This window comes from Euprymna scolopes, chromosome 30, assembly GCF_053919585.1.
Source record: "Euprymna scolopes isolate OS-2025 chromosome 30, ASM5391958v1, whole genome shotgun sequence".
NCBI lineage: Eukaryota > Metazoa > Mollusca > Cephalopoda > Sepiida > Sepiolidae > Euprymna > Euprymna scolopes.
Window position 1 is genome coordinate 54,746,681 of NC_136511.1, and position 19,320 is coordinate 54,766,000.

General features: G+C 34.1%; 1 protein-coding gene and 1 pseudogene across 5 annotated transcripts in view; one reads left to right on the plus strand and one right to left on the minus strand.

Moving 5' to 3' along the window:
* LOC145254811 (glycosaminoglycan xylosylkinase-like) overlaps positions 1 to 19,320 on the minus strand; it is a 795,724-nt gene that overhangs the window by 64,482 nt on the left and 711,922 nt on the right. The gene's annotated exons all lie outside the window — the stretch shown is intronic.
* Positions 13,562 to 13,680, plus strand: LOC145255091 (5S ribosomal RNA; annotated as a pseudogene).

Here is a 19,320-nt window from a genome sequence, read left to right on the forward strand (position 1 = left end):
CCCTGCATAAATAGAGGTTTCTTTAAAATAAAAAGAAAAAGATCAATTTCCAACTGAATGGGTTGAATAATAAGATAATAAAAAAAAATACTAGTCAGAAAAAAATTAACACAAAAAGATATTTATTTTATATTTTAAGTTTGTAAATAATTACGGTTTAATTTCTGTTTTAGTAAATTAATTTGGCTTATCTATATCTATATACCTATAAAAGTGAAACTGTCTGTGTACATTTCCCTACCAAACTACTCTGTCAATTTTCAGTCTACAGATCCAAGATTAGGCATAAGGGATATTGTGATTTGGGAAAATCTTTTTAATTGGTTTTCGGCCAGAAATTTGGCTGTCAAGAGGTCAAAGTTGAAAGAGTTGACCTTTGCAGACTCTACCAAACTCCTCCGCCAATTTTGGGTCTAAACACTTAAAATTTTAGATGTTGGTTATCTAGACATAAGTCAAACTTTTTCGTATATATATATATATATATACACATATGCACATAAAGTTTTAAACAGTACATAGGGCCCGAGCAAAGCCGGGCTGAACTTCTAGTATCTTTAAAAGTGAGAATGTGTGTGTGTGTGTGTGTGTGTGTGTGTGTGTGTGTGTGTGGACATTTCTCAACCTATATACTCAACGAATTTTTGATCTAAAGTCTTAAAATTTGGTATATAGGATATTCAGACATCTGAAAAACTTTTTCATCCATTTTCACCCGGAAAAAAAACTGCTAAGGAGTCAAAATTTTAAAATTGGTATGTGGAGGTCATCGGATTTTTATGTGTTTGCTGTTTCATGGATGGTCCGCATTACCAAGCTTCTATCTTTACATCATCAACGCTCTGATCCCCATTTGGCATCAATTGAAATGAATGGCTCTTGTCTTGAGGAGGCTCCATATTTTGATAAGCTTCTAGGTCTGACCTTTACTCCTAATCTGAAATGGAATATGTACATCAAAACCGTTGCCAAGGTCATTGGAAAAATAGTGGGATCATTCTTCTGCTCCTGTTGATATCTCACTGCTAATGCAATTCTCTACCTGTATAAGAGCAAAGTACGTCCAAGGATGGAGTACTATTGCCACATCTGGGCAGGAGCTGCTAGAAAGACATTATCCTGCCTTGACAGAGTTCAAAATAGACTTTGTAGTCAAGTGAGGGATGTCCTTTTCTCTTCCCTGCAACCTCTTTCCCACAGAAGAAACTTTGTGAGCCTTTCTCTGTTTTATCGTTATTTTCATGGCAAGTGCTCATCTGAGCTCAAGTCTATGGTCCCCCCCCCCACCAAAATTTCACGAAAAACACTTGTCTAACTGAAACCACTATCAATAATTTCCTCCACTCTTTATCTGTGCCTAAACCTAAACATAGATTCCATGAACAAAGTTTCTTTCTTAGAACTGCACACCTGTGGAACTCTCTTCTGTTTCCCTGCTTTCCAGCTGACTACCATATGGTTGTCTTCAAGTCCAACATAAACAAATTTTTGATGAGCCGTTCCCCATAAGTAATCCAATTTACCAACTTTCTACTACTAACAATTACAACCATGTTGTCGTACTGACTACTGTACACTCATTAACCCTTACCCTCAAGTGGCCCCCAGTAATAAGTGGTAACTCCTTTGTAAATAAAAAATTTAAAAAACGCTTTTTTAAGAACGTGTCAAGCTGGCCTAATGGTTATCGTACTTGACTCACTTTCTTTAGCTTTAGGTTTTGAAACAAGAAGAAACTGAGATACGTGCATGCAAGTATTGTTTTTTTTTTTTTTTCTAAACAGTTCTTTTCTTGTAAGTAAAACAAAAAATACTTGAGCTGATATCAAGACCAAAACCTTAAGACAATGAATCAAGTGCGATAACCATTAAGTCAGCTTGACACGAATCTTTAAAAGGTGTTTTCGTACTTACTCTTAAAGTAATGTGTAATATAAACGACTCACGCATGCACATTCATGAAACAATTAGCAAATAAAAATCCGATGACTCCCACGTACCAAGTTTTCAATTTTGATCCCTTAGCAGCCCTTTTTTTTCTGAATGAAAATGGATTAAAAAGTTTTCCACATGTCTGAATATCCTATATACTAAATTTCAAGTCTGTAGATAGATGATGGTAAAAGTTTTAATTAAGGTACACTTAAAGTATTCTAACAATTTGGATGATCAGGCCTGATGTACAGAAGTGAAACCCAACCAGTGTTGAGGACATGCGTTGCATGGGGATAACTGATGAGAATGATATTATGGAATTGTAATGTGATTCAGGCTTAGATCTGATGACTCCAGAGGAAGATTCAATCTGGACAGTGTAGAAAAAAGTATGCAAAACAGGAGACTTCAATGGTATGGTCACTGCTATGGAGCAAACTGATGTACCTATTTCAGGAATAATAGACTTACCTGGAGACTATATAGTTCCATCTAACACATTAGTTGATAGTGACTTGTGGCAGTTATGGTGACAGAATCATGATGTATACTTCTGTAACAGACACGTTTTATTAACTATACTACTATATTTGTCTTGATTATTATCATCTCACAATGCACAACAGTTACATTGGAACAATGGTTGAAAGTTCTGAGTTCAGTTGAAGTGGCAAGTTCGGTTAAGTGAAAGATAGATAAATATAATACCTGATGAGAGATAGGTTCATTTGGAAGCAATTTCTAAAAGCCATCCAACACATAAACCAAATATGATTTTATCCCAATACATTTGCTCGAGGTAAACCATTTTTTTTTCTGAGTAACTGTTTATCAAGACCCAAAGGCCACTCGAGGATAAGGGTTACTGGACATCAGATAGACTGTGAGACAACATCTTGATGATCGGTAATGGCAGAAGTTGGGTAGGGTTTGATTATTTAAGAGGATGGCTCCACAAGAACTTATTTACATTAGATTTGAAATTGACCATGTGTGGAGGACAGGATGGCCTGCTTATGTAATTGGGATCCTCCATGTTTAATGAATTGAATGGTATGTGATTGAGAAGCAAAAGGTCACAAGTGAAAACGAAATATACCGATATGTGATAGTGAAAGAATGTAGATTTATTTACATAAATATACCGATATGTGATAGTGAAAGAATGTAGATTTATTTACATAAATATACATGTGGATAAATGAATAGAGACGGAATAAGAGTTTATTGGCTGGATGCGCATTTGAAAGTAGAGGTGTGCATATGTGCACATTCCAAATGGATTTGATCTACATTCTTGTGTCACACAAAAATGACAGAAATTGTAATTATCACGAAAACAAAGGACTGTTTACATTTCAACGTCAGAAGTTATGCATTCCACAATGCAAAATGGAAAAAAAGAATGTGGTATCTTCCTATTTACAATTCCAGGAATGTCGATTTCTGACTATATAAGAGAAAAATAAACAACAGAAAACAAAAGAGAGCAGAGACAGCAGTGAGCGTACTGACATCTTGACACCTCTTCGTCGTCGAGCCATCACCGTACAATTCACTCTCTCTCTCTCTCTCTCTCTCTCTCTCTCTCTCTCTCTCTCTCTCTCTCTCTCTCTCAGGTCAATGAACAAGAAGCTTAATTGTAAATAAAACTTATGCTTCGAAATTCATCTCTGTAGATTTTGAGAATATTGGCAAAAGAATTGTCAATGTGTATATATGATTTTAGCAAGCATTTGTACAGCAACTGGAAAATTATATATACATTTAACAATGCAACACGGTAGAATGATTTAATCATTTTTCCAGCAGCTTTGGCAATGGATCTGATGTAAGTCTTTGATTTCAGGTAAGAAGCGAGGGTCAGTCATAGAAGTTTGTCAAAGCAGGGTGTTTCCTTAAGACAAAAGCCGTTTATTTTATTTAATGCAATTTGTTCTTTCTTATTCAAAACAGTTAAACATGAAACAAACGTTTTAGTAGGTTTCATATAGAAGAAACTTTAATATCTGCAGAGAGTTCAGGTTTTACCATTCTTCATAGATAAACATGATTCTTACAAATCAAACGGCTAAGAATATGCAACAGACTGGCATCTGATATGATTCAATCTGACAAATTCTTGCAAAGAGTCTTATCTATTGGGATTGCTAATACGACATGAGTTCTGAAAAAACAACATATTCTGATTAAATCATTTAATGTTGTTCATCGGTTCAATATCGATTTTGGAATTCATTTCTTCATTCTTACTATTTTCTTTTTCCTATGCTATTTTTTTTTTGTTTTCCCCCCCCCCCCTTTTAAAATTTTTATTTCATCAATCTTTGTGGTTTAAGATTTTTGCGATTTGGTTTTGGAAGAAATAAAATCTAAGGCAACATCCGAAACAGCCAGTTAAATTGAGAAAAAAAAAAAAAAAAAAAAAAAAAAAAAAGGAAAAAACAAAAGGAAAAAAAAAAGGAAAAAAAGAAGAAAAAGAATGGTGAGATTCCAATGCAAAAAATCACATTCAAGAGTTCACAGAAAGTGGATATACTTCTGATGATTGATGCACTAAAGTGTTAATTTTAATACGTTTTATACTTTACTAGCAGGCCGCCCGGCGTTGCCCGGCTGTAAAATACACAAAAATATTACATCTTGATTCATACAAAAACTGAGACATGTGCATGCAAGTATTATTTTTTTCTAAACAGTTCACTTCTTGTAAGTAAAAAAAAAGAAGAAAATACTAAGGCTGAGATCGAAACCAAAACCTAAAGACAGTGAGTTAAGTACGATAACCATTAGGCCAGCTTGATACGACCTTTAAAGAGTGTTTCAAAACCTGCTTATTTTTAACATAATAAATCTATCTTGTGAGCCATTCACGGATGTGCATTCGTGAAACAGTTATTGAAGATAAAAATCTGACCACCCAATTTTTCAATTTTGACTCCTTACCAGCCCGTTTTTCTGGATGAAAACCGATGAAAAATGTTTCCACATGTCTGAATACCCTATATACCAAATTTCAAGTCTATAAATCAAAAATTTGTTGACTATTTAGATTGAGAATTCTCCTCACACACACACACATTCTCACTTTTATAGATATACTAGATTATTGGCAATAGCTCTGTCCAATAGGATATCAAGCCCTTTGTCCTAATCAACTGCTTGAAATTAGCTCCATTCTGATTGAGAAATTTGTTTCTTGTTTATATATATATATATATATATATATATATATATATATATATATATATATATATATATGTAATTTGTTTTTGTTTTGCGATAGTTTTTGAATGAATTCAATTATTTACATGAAAGTGCATTTTTACCTAAATGAGAGTTGGGAATGATTTCCCTTTTAACCAATTTTGGTGCCCCCCCCTACATGGGGTGCGGCATACGTATTATTTTTAAAATATAATTGTTCACTGACACGTGTTTTGTCGTCTACGACTGATCAGAGTATATACAGGGTTAACAAAAAAAAAAAAAAAAAAAAAAAAAACGGGCTCCAACTCTAATTAGGCCCCGTTTCTTAGTGTTTCGTCCAAATGAAATGAAACTTTGGTCATAACTAGTTTATTATATTCAAAACATCACATCAAAACACTAGGGTTTTTGGCCTTTTTTTATCCGTTCTACAGCATATGTTCTAGATGGCCATTTAGCTGTTGTTGTTTTTTTTTGGGTCACCCTGTATAATTGAATTCATTTAAAAAGTATCGCAAAACAAAAAAAATAACATCTACATAAAAAAACGCGATCCATTCAGACGTGCGAGATAGCCTAGTGGTAGGGGGGTTACTCTTCTCACCATGGGGTCCCGATTTCGAATCTCACTCGATTCAACCACTCTGATGAGCCAAAGATGAGGAAACACATGTCAGTGGATAATTATATTTTAAAATTAATACGTATGCCGCTTCCTATTTGGAGGTAACAAAATTGGTTAAAGGGAAAATTATTCCAGATTCGTATTAGGTAAAAACACACTTTCGTATATAAAATTGAATTCATTTAAAAAAAAATATCATAAAACGAAAACAAATAACATTTACAAAATAAAAAAACGCGATCCATTCAATCGTGCGAGATAGTTTAGTGGTAGGGGGTTACGCTCCTTACCATAGAGTCCCGATTTCGAATCTCGCTAGATTCAGTCACTCTGAAGAGTCGTAGGCGTTGAAACACATATCAGTGGATAATTATATTTTAAAAATAATAAATTTTATATATATAACTACTTCATTTACTCACATAAAATTAATATACGAAAGTATAGATTTATGCGTAAACTTTAAGTATTTACTTCAAAAGTGCTCAATACGTAGGTAGAGCTAGTTAGTAAGTTATAAAATGTATATGGCGATTAAGCTACACTGAATATTCCGCGTTTCATCCACTCTAGGACTCTTCAGGCTTACGTGCGAATTCTGTGGTTGTTTGTCGCTTTACTGAATATTCCGCATTTCATCCACTCTAGGACTCTTCAGGCTTATGTGTGAATTCTGTGGTTGTTTGTCGCAATATTCAGTGTAGCTTAATCGCCATATACATTTTATAAATATATAATTTATGCATGTGTGTGTGATATACAAACACATGCTTATTCAATCATCAGTGTAAAACTGCTGGTCGGGAGATCCAAATCCAGTCGCAGCCATCCTTGACTTTGTGTAAACTAGCATTTTACTTCAAGGCCACCAGTAATTAACACAAGATTCGAGGGAAATTGGCCATAAATGCCAAGTTAGCAGGCATCTAGTAAACAGTCAGAGAGTATTTCAATGACCAGAAGTCAGAATATTGCATTTGAATTAAAGTTGACAGGGTTCTTTTTTTTTTTTTTTTTTTTATTCCTTAAAGAGGACATGTCTTTCATTTCTTAAAGGGACTTTATAATTTTTTTAAATAAATATTTATTATTTTCATACCTGCAGACACTTGTATTTCATACATATGCAATCAACAGAATAGAAAGTGATAATTACTATATATACAAATATATAAGAAAAAAATTAAAGAGTGTAAAAATATATTTTACATTAATTTATTGTTCGACAGGATACTCCAAAACGGTATATTGAAATTTCCTTAATTTGCAGAGTTTCAAAGAAATGCGTTGTTCTCAACAGAGGAAAGATATTAGCAAATGAATATTATAGCGAAGCTATGAATTTGCTGGTACTGGCATTAATAAATAAATAAGTATATATATATATATATATATATATATATATATATATATATATATATATATATATATTATTAACTACAATAATTATTAAATACCTACAGACACTAGTGTTTCATCCTTTCGGGAATCATCAATGCAGGGTGCCACGATTAACACCAGTCGTGAGATTCGAACCCCGGCAACAGAAGTCATGTCTGGCTTTATTAGCAAGGACCCGAACCATTCGGCTACCGTCAACTGCGAGAAATACAGTTGAAATTTAAACATTTATTCTTATTAAATGCTTTTAACCTGTGTGTGTGTGTGTGTGTGTGTGTGTGTGTGTGTGTGTGTGTGTGTGTGTGTGTGTGTGTATATATAAGGCACTTTATCTGTGTGTGAGTTCGTCCACCATGGGCTCTGAAACACACATATGTATTCTGATATATCTTATTTTCCTTCTTTCTTTTCTTACTTTTCTCGTACCTCTTTTGTACTTGATTTATCTTGCTTTATTTATATCTTATAATTTTTTTATTAGAACCTTATTGTAAGTTTTTTTGAATTTTTTAAAAGTATATTAAATTTTTTAGAAGTTTTTAGAAATTATTTTTAATGTTTTGAAAGTTTTTAATATGTTTTTTTATAATTCCATTTTCACCCTAAACAAGGCACAGTGCCACTTTAAAGTAGAGGGCTACTATCGCAGACATAATTTGCAGGGATACTACGAAGTGAAATGAGCAGCTAGATGTCTGTTCACATTACACTTGAACTTCTGCATGTCAGTACAGTTGGGAAAGTAGAATCACGGAAGCTGAATTCCAAAGTCAAGCAGTTCTGGGGAAGAAACTATCGGAGTAGAAGGCTCTCTTACATCTAGGGATCTTTACTGTAAAGGGATGGGATTTAGCTGCTTGTCGGGTTTGTCGGGGGTATCTACATCGAGGGGGAACAAGTGCTTGTAGTTCGTCAGAGCATTCACCATTAAAATACTTGCAGAACAGGCAGAGGGATGCAATATTTCGTTGATGGGACAGAGACTGAAACTTAGATGACAGTTCAGGACCTATGAGGTTGGCGACTCTCTTTTAAATCCTGTCTAGGAGTGAGAGACTAGTAGCAGATGCGCCAGCCCAAATATGACAACAGTACTCCATACATAGGCGAATGGCGGCCTTATAGCAGTACAGGATACTTTCATGTGTAAGTAGCTTTCTAGCACGATAGAGAGAGCCCACCTTCTTCGCAGCAGCCTCAGCAATGCTCTCAATGTATCTGTTCCAACTCATGTTCCCTGTGAACGTTAGCCCAAGGACTTTAAAAAATGTACTTTCAGGTAAATATAATAAAATATGAATGTAAAACATTTTTAGTATATTTTCCCCAATGTTATTTTGTATATTATTTTACTGTTTTTCTGTTCATTCTCGTTTTTATCCCCATCATATCACCCACCCCCGCCTCGTATGTTTTTTTTTAATTTTTAATCTGCATGTTTCACCTTTACTTTTGCATAATGCCCACTTTTTCTTCTCTTCTGATGAAAAGCATTTAGCTTCGAAATGACATATATAAAGGTTTCTCTCTTATTCCTCTTTCTGTAACTCTTATTGAATTGATATTTTAATAAAATTCCAATGTAACTCTACGCTTTATTTTAACACACACATTATATATATATATATATATATGCAAGGATATATATATTTACAAGGATGCGATAGAGGTAAAATAGTTTCGCTTGTTTTCTTTTCCTTATAAAGGAAATGTTTTTCCATAATGTTTTATTGTTAAAGTGTTTTTTTATTCAATAAGTCTGAAGAAAGCCTGTTCTTGTGAAAATTTTCAAACGACATATTGTTTGAATTTGTCCAAATGGCCTTGAAACAATTGTAACTAACAATGAAATACACTTTTTGTTGCTATCAACCCATTCTTTCAAGTCTTGGTATTTGTTAAAACAGTATATATATAAATATATATATATATATATATATATATATATATATATATATATATATATATAGCCAGTAGAGTTTAGTTTCCTAGAAGTACATCCAATGAAACAACATGTGTCTACCAAAAGAGTGCTCAATGAGTGAACAGAGCAGGTATATTAAATTTATTTATACAAACATTAATGGCTACATATGTGCATACATGTTTCTGTAATCACCTGCGTTGGGGGATTACGTCTTCAGGCCAAGAATTACCGTCAAAATTGATATTTCAACCAAATACATTTTCCTATTTCGTTTGTCAAGTTAGAATGTAACCTGGGTGGGAGTCATAAAACGGTGAGAGGACAAGTGAGGTCTTTGAAGATAGTAAACATCTTTTTCATTTCCCTTTCCCCTTATCCAACCCATCTTTTGGTTTTTATGGCATAAGGTACTTGAGAATTTAGTTTTTTTGTCTTGGAGTCTATAAATTAAGAACATTTGCTATGGTCACTAAGTACTGACCGGTGTCTTTCAATCTACACCCATCCACACACATACATGCAACATACACACAACACACACATACACAGACACACCCACACACACTCACGTTAATACATATATTCAAAAGCGAATATATGCTGTTCGTTTTATTTTACTCACACACACACACACACACGTACTGAAAGTATAAATTAAAATAAGGTGAATAAAACAAAAACAAAAAATAAATAAAGATAAATAAAAATAAAAATAAAAAACAAATAAACAAACAAAATAAGAATAAACATAAAACACAAAAGTTATCTAAACCCCACATGTACATATATATATTAATATATTAATATACTTATAAACGCCTACACTTTGCTACACTCGCGCGCGCATATATATATATATATATATATATATACTAGCAAAATTATGCGATCAGCAGGAGAATATTTCTGCTAGCTTGAGAAGATGGTATTATGGTGAGTGAACAAATACTACACTGACCCCCAAAGAGTGAGCTAATGACCGAAAGGATAATATATGACAAACGAGCACTATCTTTCTCCTCCCCCACCCCAGAAAAAAAGGGAGCTAATGCCTGATAATAACAAAGTAGATAATTCACTACCTCTAGCCCCTCCTCCCAAATATAAACAAAAGATATAATCCTGGTAGGATAGTATTACAAGGAACAAACATATATTCTACTGTCCTCACAAAGGGTGGGTGTAATGCCTGAGAGGAAATGTATCATGACGAATGAAAATATACTAAACCGACCATCAAGGAGGGTAAAGCCTGAGATGAAAAAAAAAAGGAGATGGTAATGTCTGAAAAGATTTTATCATGATACTCTACTGCCTCTCTATGGAGGAGGGAATGCCTTGTACTATAGTATCATAAGAGCAGAACTAACATCTCCTAAAAAATAAAGATAACAGGGAGGGTTCCCCGCTAAAAGGAGAAGATAATGCATGTGAGTATTATATCATGACAACCAAATATACATGCCCCCCTCCACTTCTCCCAAAAAAAAAAATAAATAAAGGCAGATTCTAGGAAGATGGTCTCATGACATCAAAATTGATACTGCATAACACTCTTTTTCAAAGGCAGCCCATACCTCCTTAAAACAAGAGGAGCTAATCCCTGGGAGAACGGTCTTAAAATAACAGAACCAATACTACACTACCCACCCCAATTTAAAGATGATGCAATATATTTCTGATTGAATCCTAGTCGTTTTTGTTTTGCTGTTGTTTATTTTTAATTCATTAAAAAATACCTAGTACTAAAGATATTATCCATGACCAGCATAACCCGTAGAAATTCCACAGTAGTTGAAAATTTTTAAACCACATTATAAATAAAATAATTAAAAATAAAATAAAACAAATAACGACGAATTTAAAACAATTTTTTTTGTATATTTTTTTAAACCCTTTTAATTGATTTTTAAAAATTTAGATATTTTTTTCAACAAAAATTCAATACAGAACACTTTTTTTTTTTATCCAAATAATTTTTTAATATAAATTATAAAGGAACAGATGTCAACTCACTCGCACATTTTTTTTATTTTTATTTTAAAAAGAAATTATAATAAAAAATAACTTACGGTCTCCTCTAAACGTGACTTTTTTTTTTAATTATAAAATAAAGTAGCCAATTTGAAACCATAAACAGACAGCAATGATTTTTCATTTTTTAAATTTGGAGAAGAAATGGTTCGAATGATTTTTAACTTATAAAGAGCGACTACAAAGGGAAGTAATAATGTTTGCGATGATGATGATGTTTTTTTTGTGTGTGTGAATTATTTAAATATTAGCATAAATTAATCTTCTCTATATAAATAAAATGAACTCATTTTTTCCCGTCTGATTTTGACATTAATAGGATTAAAAATCAAGATATTTCATGCAAATATAATATGCACAAACGGCAGAACAATATCTGAGGTGTGTTATAGGCTTATTATTTCTCAAATTCCTCGATAATCTTAGATTTCTAAACTTTTTCTGCTGAGAAGTCACGGCCAAAATCGGTTAAGATCAATGGAAGTGGTAAAATATTTTCTCTCTAATAAATTCCTCCTCCCCCTGCCACCACTTAACACCGTTTGGGGATCGTTCACAAGGAACAGTTGAGAAGAGAACACCGGTTTGGCTTCGTAGTTCTTTCATGTGAAGTTATTTAAAATCACTAAACTAAGCTGCAGTGCTCTGTGGCGTAGTGGTTAGCGTGCTGGACAATTCACATTATATTTTCACGTTCGCGCCGACCTACCGTAGTCGTTTTTTTTTTTTTTTTTTTTTTTCCTAAACAACTGAAATGGACTTTTCTTGGTGGCCGAACTGTTAACGTTGCAGATGTTTTTTTTTTGTTTTTTTTCACACTTTATTTTCCTACTTTTACTCATGACTCCGGGTTTGATCCTTCCTACTTACCTATCATAACATTTTTTAAAACTCCCCCCCCCCGTCCCGGAAACAAACACTCAGGCAACGCCGGGTACCCCCGCTAGTATTTAGATAATTCCAGGGGCTTTTGGCTATAAATCAAAGTATAGAATCTGTTCTCAGTATCCTAGCAACATCCAATGTTTTTACTAATGCCATTTATTGTATTAGTACCACACCAGATAACAATACGTTTCTATTATCTACTTATTTTTGTGAATAGTTGTTTTTAAACTTTGTAAAGTCTTGTAATAAGAATCGGTTTACAGCTGAAAAGAATGGCACATGTAAATCTCTGGAGATTACAAAATATAAGCTTGATTATGCATTATTAATGATGCAGCAGAAGTGCGGGCTTGGGAATAAGACAGCTGTCTCATTCCTGACAGATTGTACACGACTTCATAACAATTTACTACTCATCCCCATCTAGTCCTAATCACCGACCCAGAACATGAATTACGAATCTGGGTGAGATATAAAGGCTTACCCGACCTCCACGATGAGTGCCTAACAAAGAAAAAAGCAGCAGCGGAGTGATGGTAGCTAAGTGGTTAACAATACAGACTGGCAACCTGAGTGTGCCAAGTTTGAATCCACACACAAACACTTTCACTTAGGGATGTTGGCAACCTTCACCTGGTACCTCCTGTAAGTACGTGATATCCATGGATTGGAGAAACAAACGTCCGTAAAAAATTATTATCATGAATGATGCTCAACAACAACAGCAGAAGTCTCGAAAGACAATGGATACCCCCTGTAAGGGTGGTTGCACATATAATTGTGAAGCAAGGCTTGCAATCTCCGACCACATCTTGAGTCCAATGGCAAGAAGAAGTGCTAGACGACTAGAAATAATGCCACGTAGAGAGTACATACACCTGGAATTCCCAAATAGTAACCCATTTTAGTACTGACCAGCCTCAATATTGCTTAACTTGAGTAATCTAATGGGAACTGGTGTGCCAGCATGATTATGCTGTATATAGCAGGTCTAACTTATGTTAAATAAATAAGATTCATAATTACTGTCTCACAAGTTTTGGCCTGATATTTTAAAATAATAAACGTCCACTTTTGTTTGCTGTAACATGTACTTTTGTAGGTAAAATAATCATGTTAGCATTTTTATATATCATTGTTATGGGATTAAGAATCATTTTATATCCTTTTTATTTATAATGTGTAGACATAGCGACCTAGAAAGAAAATGGCTGCTAAATTCTTTTTTTTATTTTTTATTTTTTTTTATTTTTCTTCCTTTGAAGATTGTAATGCTGGGTATGGGGCAGCCAAACCAGCTGCCAACCTTGCCCCGCTTTTTTATTGAAACCAACCGAGAGCTCTTTTTAGTATCCTCGCTGTTCCCTTAAGTGCAATTGTCTGGATCTCTTTTGCACTTGGTTCACCAGGAATATTAGTTAGGTAGATGTTTGTGATAATGATTTCATGCTGACTGAAAAAACAAAAAAAAAAATATTTCAACTTGTCATGGAGCTGACTGACAATTTTGAAATGATTTAATGGATTGCCAAGCTCAGTTAATATAAAGCATAATCACGTTGACACACCGGTTCCCATCAGATCACCAAAGTTAAGCAACGTTGAGCCTGATTATTACTAAAATGGGTGACCAATTTGAGAATTCCGGGCGCTGTATGTAGGAAGACGTCGACACCTCTCAGCAAGAGTTGCAAAACCTAAAGTCATCATCTCCCCTTATAGGGATATACATGCGACATGGGACCGCTTGTGAATTTCATACTCCCATGAAGCTTCCTCCTTTGGAGGAAGTCAGTTAAACCCGAATAGGGTTAGTGCCGGCCACAAGCTCAGTTAATAGCCAATTTTTGGAGGTGTGAAATCTGTAATGTACCATGCGCATTGAACCGTTACTCACAGTTAAATGATTCCGCTATTCAATATGAAAAAAAATTTATTTATTTTTTTTTTTTTTAGTGAAGTAAATTTTCGTACTGAACAATTATCTTTATAATTTACATGTGGAGTAAGTATTTCTTTCAGATTTTACATAAAACTTGAACTCAGCAACGTTTTTATTTCTAGGTCGCTGTGTTTACACATTATCGCCCCCCCCTGTTATTTATATTTTAGTAAAGTGATTATTTCATTAAGAATTTGTAATTTATTGGAAAAACATAAAAAGAGCATAGCGTGATGATTAGAAAAATACAGAGATTTATATAGAGGAGAGTGAAAAGATGTTAAGCACGTTTTAACTCTGCTCATTTAGTTATCCATGAAACCGGGCAACGTCAAGTAACCATGCTAGTCGAACAAAACAGAGCTCATAAAGTGAATAACAAGCTGTCTTGATGGCGACAAATAAATAAAAAGCAAAAGTGATTTTCACAACATTTCGGTCTATATAACCTCCGACCTTCTTCAGGTGTATCTTGTCGAATTCAGAAACATTTCTGTCAAACTCGAGAATTTGGACGAAATTTGGAGCAGAACCGTTTATTTACTTCACAGGGATAGTGTGCTCTTGTTCCATCAGCCATGACTGGATAGAGGTTCTGAGTGGACAAGAGCATGTTACCCCTGTGAAGTAAATAAAGGATTACGCTCAAAATTCCATCCAAATTTCTGAATTCCCCAGAAACATTCCCGAGTTCGACAAGATACACCTGAAATATTGTGAAAATCACACTAAAGATGAGAACAGTAGTCCGATGAATCCAAATGATACGAATAACCTATCCTCATCTCAAGAATTCAGAACGGTTAAATAATGGTGAAAATTATTTGCAATAAACAAAAAAAAAAAGAAATGGCAAAAAAAATATACTCTCTTCTGTGATATTTTTTTTTCTACCTGGGCAATGCCGGGTCCCTATACAAGATAACATTCTAAAGAGTACAAAAATGTTAAATTATTTGGATTATTCCGAACACTGTCCTTATCTTGGATGCGACTTTCACACTATTTCGGGTGATGTAGATCCTGCATAACACCCTTTCCCAAAGGCAGATAGTAATTCCTGTACCTTCTTGAATCCCTAGAAGAACGGTCTTAAAATAACGGAACCAATACTACACTACCGACCCCAATTTAATGATAATCACATACATTTCTGATTGAATTCAAGTTGCTTTTATTTTTATTTTAAAGTTTTTTTTTTTTATTTTAAATTATTTTTTTTTTTTATTTCGAGTGATGTAATCTCTGAACTTCTTCAGGTGTGTTTTGTTGAATTCAGGAATCTGTATGTAATTTAAAAGTAATAATCAGTTCTAACAGTATCCTGGTGGTTTATGGTTCAACTTCTACTACGGGCGATAGTAAAGATGCTTTTTAGAATGACTTAAGACTTCTTACTCATCTATGGCTAAAAAAAAAAAAATGAGAACATGGAGTAAATAAAAGGTTTCATTCAAAATTCCATACATATTCTAGAGTTGTACAAGATAAAGAAACTTAGAGGTTACATCGGCCGAAACGTGGAGAGAATAACAACGAATATGAGAATAGTAAACCAAATAAATCAAAATAATACAAATTATCAACTTTTTTTCATGAAATCCGAAACATAATGTCTTGTATATGTAGCAGGGTAACTCAAGTTTGCCCGGGAATGAAGGAAGATCGATGAATGTTTTACACTCCCATATTTTGTCATCGAAATCAGTAAAATCGCCCATTTTTCAATCCTCCCTGAAGTAACCGAACGTTACCTGGGAATGAAGGATGGATGGTTGGTTGGTTGGTTTTACGGCATATCAACCCTTTTCGGGTCATTTAATGCCGATCCAGTGATTTCGAAGAGTTTAATAGGATGCTTTTTCAAGTCAGTTTCTATTTAACCCATAGTTGGTACCCTAACAGGTACTACCACTCTGGGTTAGAGTGAACCTGGGAGCACTGGCAATTAAAGGGTGGCTCCATACTCTCCAAAGCCCACAAACTAGGGCCTCACCATCGGATATAGTTTAAGGTCATATTCAGGACAGGGAATGAAGGAAGATCAATAAATGTTTCACGCTCCCATATTTTGTCATTAGAATCAGTAAAATCGCTCATTTTTCAATCCTCCCTGCAGTGATTTAGTTCAAAATATACTGTAGTCTACATTGCACTGTAGAGAATTTAGTGTTGATTTTATAAAATTATTTTTATATATAACGGCTTAAATTAAAGTTTAAAATGCAAGTATCCAAGCTCAATTGTACTCTAAACAGAAAAATTAATTTTAAACACACCCCTGTCATATCAAAGAACCTACTGTTGATTTTATACGCCAGGCCTTTTTACTTGTTTGCTGATAATGGCTTGAATTAAAGTTTAAAATGCAAAAGTCAAGTATCATTGTTCACTTGTGCTCCAAACAGAAACATTCATTTCGAATGCACTCCTGTCATATCAAAGAACCTGCTGTTGATTTTATATGCCGGGCCATTTTTTTTGTACAGTAATAAAACTTCTCAAATGCACCTGTGATATTATGCTGTATAAGACGTTAACTTTAGTCAAAATCGCCTGTTCCATCTTTCATCGGATTTTTTTGATTATCAATACTTATGAAAGACATTCCGATACAAAAATTTATCTAAGAACACTGCCAGATACATAAAGTACATTAGTGTGAAATTTCATAAAAATCAACCCAGTGATTTCGGAGTTCATGGGGAACTCTTACACACAAAGTTTCTTTTATACAATAGTAGATAGGTGTGTGTGTGTGTGTGTGTGTGTGTGTTATATATTATTGCCAAACTCACCATCTGCTGTAAAACAATATCACATAGAGAACCGTTTTCATCTTTAATTTTATTCCCACAATATTCTAGCCTTCTTCGAGTGTTGAGCGTCTTTTTTTGTCTTTTTTTTTTTTTTTTTTTTTTTTTTTTTTTACAAGGGAATCACCACTTATCAAGGCCCGGAGGCCAAACGAGAATAAGAGTTAATGAGTGTAAAGTGGGCAACAAAATAACAACTCAGTGATTGTTTTTGGTGCGAATTGGATAGAATTGGACTGTTTAAGAGGACAGGATGGCAAGAACTTGTCCACATTGGACTTGAAGCCAACCATGTTGTAGTCAACTGAGAAGCAGGCCAGTGGAACAGAGTTCCGCAGGTGGGCAGTTCTAGGAAAGAAGTTTTGTTCATAGAATTTGCGTTTAGATTATTGAAGTCTGGAATCTTTATGTTGAACTCGAGCAATCTGTACTGAATTTCAAACGGAATCCTTTATTTAATCCACAAGGTGTAGCTTGTTCTCATTCTGAGTTTGATATAAAGATTCCCAAGTTTGACAAGACGCCCTTGAATAATCAATGGAGGTTTCGTCGACCAAAACTTTGCGAAAACAACAACCAATAGGAGTTCGAATAAATCGAAATAATACAAATTGCCAACTCTTTTTCTCCAAATTTCTGAGACAAAATGTCTTATTCTTTGTTGAAAAGTCGATGGGCTGTATCCTATCAGCAAACTTCATAGCACAAAATGTTCAAAATATCAAGGGAAGAGATGCCAGGAATTGCAGTATTGGTTAGCACGTTTAGTTGCCAAAATATTTTTCCAATAAAAGATTTCTATCAATAAAGTGATTATTTTAGAATCATGCAAGATAAGGTGAAACGAGGGAGACAACTGTTATTCTTGGGTAAGTCTGGTACAAGGCCAAGAAAAATGTGGAGCATCTAATAAAATTAGAACTCACTGTGTATGTGTTTGCTGATAAGAAATTTTGAAAAGTTTGTTTTTTATGATCCTGATTCTGTTGGTAGAAAACAAATATATTCACTGATAATTTATATTATCTATAACTTAATCGGATAGCGTGTGTGTGTTATTATATTTATTTTGTGTGTGTGCGTGTGTGTGTGTGTGTCACGCTTACATCCGAGTGACTGTCGTTTAATTGTTATAGACTTCCATTTCTTGTAATAAATAATTTTACCAAGAATTTTTCATAAGTTTTGGTTTCGGTTTCGATTATAGCTGATGGTACTTCATGTATTTTATTTTATAAATAATTTTACCAAGAATTCTTCATAAGTTTTGGTTTCGGTTTCGATTATAGCTGATGGTACTTCATGTATTTTATTTTATAAATAATTTTACCAAGAATTCTTCATAAGTTTTGGTTTCGGTTTCGATTATAGCTGATGGTACTTACTTCATGTATTTTATTTTATAAATAATTTTACCAAGAATTCTTCATAAGTTTTGGTTTCGGTTTCAATTATAGCTGATAACACTCTAATAATCTATTTTTTTATAAATACTTTTATCAAAAATTCTTTTCATGAGTTTCGGTTTCGATTCAAGCTGATGCACCCAAGTCATATGGATATATTTTTTTAGCTTTGACATTGCAACTTTATAATATATAAGAATTGATAAAACATTAACTGTATAATCTACAGGGTGTTCCAAAAGTCTTGGGCACATTTCAAGTCCTCACATCTTCATACCTCTGCACAGTAGAAAGATGAAAGTTGTACCATTTTAAAGCTAAACGCATTAAGTTTTTTGTAAGGCTTTTGATATTTTTCATTTCTTTTTAGATCCAATATCTTAATAGTTCATAAGATATTCAATGTCAAAACGTACCCAAGACTTTTGGAACACCCTGTATATGAAATCTGAAAGAATTAAAATATCATATTTAAGCATACTTTACGACCGGGCTACACCGGGCGTCCCTGCTTACTTAGAAAACTACTTTTGCAGTTTTAACAAAAGAGCTACTCAGAATCAAAGTGTAGTATCTGTTCTTCAGATGCTGCACTTCCATTTCTTGTTCTCTTTCGGTGGAGGATCAGTCCTTCACGACTGAGACAATTTTTATTTTTGTACCTTTTTTCCACGTTAAAAAACGACCCTGGTATCTAACTCTGTCCCGTGGGGAGGCATAGTAAATAGGTACAATAATGTCAAAGTTGGCCTTTTGGCTAAGATCAAAGTGTAGTATCTGTTCCGGCAGATACTGCAAGCAAAGACCAGATGTGGGGGTAACTCCACACACCTGACCTTTAACCAGCTCCCATTTCCCACCTCTCGGGAGCTGGTCCCCTTTTTCCCTTCCCCCTCCCTTCACTCCTCACATTAAAAATCGGCCTTGTGCCTAATTTGCTCGGTGGGGGAGCAAATAAACACCATCTGTTCTTCAGATGCGACACTTCCATTTCTCGTTTTCTTTCAGTGGAGGAGATATCCTTCACGACTGAGACAATTTTTATTTTTGTACCTTTTCTCCACGTTAAAAAACGACCCTGGTGTCTAACTCTGGAAGGCATTGTAAATAGGTACAATAATATCAAAATGTCTCTG